Source organism: Antechinus flavipes, chromosome 1 (assembly GCF_016432865.1).
Source record: "Antechinus flavipes isolate AdamAnt ecotype Samford, QLD, Australia chromosome 1, AdamAnt_v2, whole genome shotgun sequence".
Lineage (NCBI taxonomy): Eukaryota > Metazoa > Chordata > Mammalia > Dasyuromorphia > Dasyuridae > Antechinus > Antechinus flavipes.
Window position 1 is genome coordinate 706,504,324 of NC_067398.1, and position 6,000 is coordinate 706,510,323.

Sequence of the window (6,000 nt, forward strand, 5' to 3'; positions counted from 1 at the left end):
AACAATGTAAGATAAGCTTAGTTGTTTTGGGTGGAGGTGGGAAGGGAGAGGACAGTAGAAGAAAGTAAATTTTCACTCTCTTTTTTTTTAAATTATCTCTTAAAAGGAAGAGAAGCCAGCTGGGGATGCCCTTTTGTGTGACTTCTAAATTCATTCATGGAATCAGACATCCAGAACTGGAGGCCCAGTCTAATCCACTTTCTTATACTTTAGATTTTTAGATTGTTAAATTTTATTTTTAAATTTATTATATTTCAGAGGAGGACACTGAACCCCAGAGATAGGAACAGTTTGGCCCAGGGTCACAGAGATGTGTGAGAGGTTAAAATTAGAAGTCAACTCCTCCTGAACCTTTTAGATCCCAAACTTTAGTCATAAAAGCTTAACCATAATAAAGGAACGATTCAGGGCAGAAATTTGGATACAGCTGGACCTTAGGCGTCTTGGATATGAGATAAGGTTCCAAATGACTCAGGATACAGCTACAGACTCCTTTCATTGATGGAACTGGATAAATGATAATGGGGGAGCAGAGGAAGGCCTGAGCTGGAGAGGTTTTGTAGTTCTTGGAAGTAGACTTTTGTACTTATCAATCAAACATTTATTAAGCACCTACTATACACCAAGCACTGTGCTAAGCAGATTTGTCTCATGAGGACAAGCTTCTGAATCTGGAAAGTCTTATCACCATAAGGTTGTCTATACAGCTGGGGAGTGTCTGAAAATAGATTAGAATTCTATTCCTCTGGAAGCCACATCTGGTGCTCTATCATCTAGCTGGACCTGAGAGGATGAATTCTTTATTCACCACATCAATCTAATGAAGACTACCTACTAAGAAAGGAAGCCATTGAGGAAGTGCCCGCATTGATGGCCAAATCACTCATTCTCCTTAGATCTAGCTTCCTTCTTTTACAAAATGAAGGGGAGTTGTACCAGATTTCTCTCCCCTGCCCCAAGCACTCTTTAAGGGCCTCTAGCTCTAGAACTAAGATTCTGGGATGAAATCTAGGCTCCTTGAAACACTGACCTCCAGATTAGTAGATACCCTGACTTCACTGTTAAACTTTCATTCATAAATGCATCATTTGCCTTAAAAACAAATCCAAAAAACTAGTGTACGGGAGATGGATTCAGTTGAACAAACATTTATTGTTGAATTAAGCTGAACTTTTCTGAATTCAATTGGCACTTGTGTCCTTGCTAACCTCGTCCATAATATGTCACAAGTTTCAGAGATCAATTCGTTGTATTAAAAAAAGAGACTTAGGTGGCACAGTGAATAGACTAGAGAGTAGATAGTGAAGTCAGGAAGACCTGAGTTCAAATTCAGTCTCAGACTCTAGCTATGTAATCCAGGGCAAGTCAGCCTTTATCTGCCTTAGTTTTCTTATCTGAAGAATGGGAATAATAATAATGATAATAGTTCCCAGTGTTCTTGTAAAGAACAAATGACTTGATATTTGTAAAGAGCTTTCTAAATCTTAAAGTGATATATAAATGCTATATATTTATATATATGTGTATATATATGTGTGTGTGTGTGTGTGTGTGTGTATATATATAAAGTGATATATAAATGCTAGCAGTGAGACATTCGAGATTCGTTCTTTTCTTCTTCCTTTGTAGCACATTGGTAGTTTTGAGTGGATTTACTAATGTCTTCCAATGCATAGAGAGGAGTGGTACTTTACCTAAGATTTTATTAATGTGACTGGGACCTCCAGCAGACTGCCACTACTTCTAATGCAGATCTCTTACTTTATCTAAAGTTGATAAGTCTTAAATATAAATGACATTGCCCAGGGTCACACAGATAATGTGTGTCAGAGAAAGGACTTGGGAAAAAAAAGTTCTGGGTTTTCCAGATTCCAAAGCCAGCTATTTGTCAACTATGATTCTTTCTTTCTTTTGATCGTGAAACTTCTAAATCATTTATTTTATTTAAAAAATATTTTGATAAGCTTTTGCTTTGTCATGACTTTCATTTCCAGTCTATGTCCCTACCCTTCCCACCAGTCTGTCGTTCCTTATAGCAAGGAGTAAAAAAGAGATGGAATCATTTATCATCAATATCTATCAATCATTAATCTCATAGAACAATGCACTCAATGCTCCGCCCCTGTAGTCCTCCACCTCTGCAAAGAGAACCTTTTGTCTCTTCTTCAGGATCTAGTGGAATCAGTATAATTACTTATAGTTCAGCTTTGTAATTGTAGCTGGCATTTATGTAGCATTTTAAGGTCTGCAAAATACTGTTTCTATTGATTCTCACAACATCCATTTTACATTGAGGCTCCTTCACAGCTTCAAAAACAATGACTCAGCAGGTTAGATCAGAGGCCTTCAACTCAGGGACTGTGGTCAAGGGAAGTTAGCACTGGATCTGGAGTGGTGAAGGTTCAAATGAAGATCTGGGTTCAGGTGTTACCAATGGTCAGTCATTTATCCTTTAGCCTCAGTTTCCGCATTTGAACAATTGGAATAATATACCCAGTGTAATGCCGGAGAAACTGAGGAAGGAGAGAGATTAGAGAGTTTTAATATTTTTATTAATGGGAGAGTAAGATTGACTGGACAGGACTCTCGTCTCAGATTATCCAGTCAGACAGAGATAAGTACACTGGGACCAAGGAATCCATATTGGTCCCAGGGCTGGAGGACCCAAAGGATCCAGCATCCAGAATCCAGCTGCCAGACGCCATTCTCCAGCCATGAATGGAAGAACCCCAACTTCTTAAATACCTTTTTGGAGACAAAGAAGAGAAAGGGAGGGAAAGTTTTTATCAGGGAGGGGAAGCCATAAAACCCTAAAAAATCCGGAGACAAAGAAGTACAGATATCGTGGATTATCTTGGAATATTTTAAGGGATATTGTAAATCCATAAGAGTCAGGAGATCTACTCTTTTATCTTGCTAATTTATAACCCGAGAGCGAATAATTCTTAGTTTTACTGGGTCAGAAACAGAACAATTAAGGAAACTGAGACAGGGAAACTGAGTCAGGACAGTTAAAGAGAACTGTGGCATAACACCAGGACACCTATCTCCTAAGATGCCTATTGAGTACTTTATAAACCTTAAATTGTTCCATAAATGTGCTGGGGAAGGGGAAGAGGGTATGAGAAGAGGAAAGGAGGAAAATGAATAAACTAATATCCCTGTTCATGCCCATGACTATCTTACATCAATTGCTTTTTGTTCCCTGGTAGCTAAGAGCTTATTGGTGCTGGAGTAGCTCTGGTCACAGATGTAAATTGAGAAATTTTAAAAAATGTTGTTGTTAGGTGTCTAAAGACAATTCTCAGAATGTATGAGTCATCTTGCTGAACTTTAGAAACAGCACCATGATTGGAAGGGGATTTATGATTTGTCAATGTACACTTGGATGAGAAGCTGATTTCACAGCTATCCAAGTCAGCCAAAGGGAGCACAGAGGGGTTGCTGTTGTTCAGTCATTTAAGTCATATCCAACTCGTCATGGCCTCATTTGGGGTTTTCTTGGCAAATATATTGCAGTGGTCGGCCATTTCCTCCTCCAATTCATTTTACAAATAAGGAAACTGAGGCAAAAACAGTTAAATGTCTGAGAAAGAATTTTAACTCAGATCTTCCAGACTTCTTGCCAATCATTCCATTCACTCCACCACACAGCTGCCTCTCAATCAGTTTCCTGTAAAACAAAGAGATTCAATGAGAAGTTTTCTGTTTACCTCTAAGTCTATGTTTTTTTTAAGCCTAACTTTGGGGGTTGAAGTGATGAGCTTTTATATCTTTTCCTTTTAGATCTAATCTGCTTAAGAATTATATTGCATGAATGTCCCTTCTCCATCAGACCAAATAAATAGATGACCAATTCTCAAACATTGGTCTTGGGATGTCTTTACACTTACAAATTATTGATCTCATACCCCTGAGAACTTCTGTTTGTGTGGGTTACATTTATGTTTAGTGTATTAGAAATTAAGATGTCTTTATTATTATGAAAATAATTGACCTTAAGTTCTTCCTTAAAAGGTGTTAGGGACCCCAGGGATTTCCTGACCACAGCTAAAGAACTGTGTGTGCTTATGGAGTTCTTGGACTGCTCACTTAAGTAATACTGGGTGTTGTGGTTACTGGTCTTTTTGCTTGATTCTCTAACAAGTTCCATGAAGGCAGGCATTGTGCCGAGATTAAGTGTTGGGCCCAAGGCTCTCCACACAGTAGGTGCTTAACATCTCCTTATATAGAGCAGGTCTATGACAGATGGACTGACCAAAGGGATAGGGGAAGAGCTCATGATAGCCAGGAGGCGGCAGCTTACAACAGAAAGAACTTTGGAGTGGAAGTGGAAGGTTTAGGGATCAAATCTTGGTTATTCGGGTGCCAGTATGACTTTTGGAAAATTATTTCTCTTCTGTGGACCTCAGTTTACCCAAGCAGAATGAGAGGGTTGGACAGGATGGTTTTCTGATTTCCTCAGGAGGACGGGCTTAAAGCTGAAAGGTACCTCCTTTATGATAGAAGAGTACTCACTGTCTCTGATAACAAATCCAGCCTGCTTATCTTCCCTAAAGATACACACGTGTCTTGTTACATGTGTGTATTCACTACATATTTATGTACACATTCATGGTTTCAATGTATTTATGTGTATGCACACATGAAATCCAAAGGTAAGTGCACCCCCTCCCCCCATCTGGCCCAGTGCGTGCTTAATGCTTGTTGAATTAAATTCAGCACATACAAACACATAGCAACAAACTTATGTTTATGTACTACATTTGTACATTTATAAAGGTGTATGAATAGTACTGGGCACACAGTAGGTACTTAAAATCCTTATTGGATTAGTAGCCATACACAACACGGATGTATTGATGTACTGATGTTTATGCACATATGTGTATTACATGGACACTACATATCCCAGAATAATAACTTAATTAATGTTCATGAAATAGAACAGAAACAACTCGCTTCACATACGTATGCCTGGACAGACACACGCGTGTGTCTGTTACCGGCCCCTCCCCCAGGCAGACAGTAGGAGCTTCAAAACTTCAACTAAGCTGTCTGTTTACGGGAGTATCCGTAACTGTGTGATTGTGCTCGCGTGTGCACACGGGCACACGGACGGGATGTGTGTGTCTCTTCCTTTCTTCGCCGAGGCCCCCCTCTTTCCTCTTCGAGCGATGTTGTTCATCCACGTGGCTTTTCCCATTGGAGCAGTTCCCAAGCCCGGTGCGTAACACCTGGCAGGCACAGCTAATCGGATCTGGTACCCTGCGAACTACAACTCCCATAAGGCTGTACAATGGGGCCGGCTGATGACGTTAGAGGCCTGCGAGTTTGGACTGTGTTTGTGCAGCAAGGTTGGCGGGGCCGGAGAAAGGAAGCCGGTCCAAACTACATTTCCCGGGATGCTCCCGGCTCGGCGTCCCCGGTATAAATAGTGCATCCGGGTTCTCGGCGGCGCTGTTTGGCGACTCGTCGCCATTCCCGGAGCAGCTCGGCCTCGGCCCCGGCCCTGAGGCGAGGCGAGTCCCCGACCCCCGCCCCGCTGCCCTCTCCCCTGCCCCGCGGCGGGAGAGCGAGAGTGTCCGGCCGGCCGGCGGGCGGGGCTCGCGGTCCCTCCATCTCGCCCCGTCCTCTTTCCCTCTCCTCCCCGTCCTCCCTCTCCCTCCGCTCCGCCCCGCTCCGCCAGGCCCGGCCCGGACGTCCGAGCGCCGCCGCCGGCCTTCGCCGTCAGGCCCGAGCCGCGCCCGCCCCGAGCCGCCCCGAACCGGGGAGCCCTCAGTGCTCCGCGCCCGTCCCGATTGAGAAGCCGAGGAAGGAAGCAAGGACAATGTCGCCATGAAGGCCGAGAACCGCTGCCGCCGCCCCCGCCGTCCGCCGCCGGCCCCCAACGCCATGAGCCTGGCTCCCCGCCGCGCCCGCTCCGCTCCGACCGAAGCCGCCGCCGTCCCCGCCGCCCTCGCCGCCGCCGCTGCCCCCCCCGCCGCCGCCCCCGCTGAG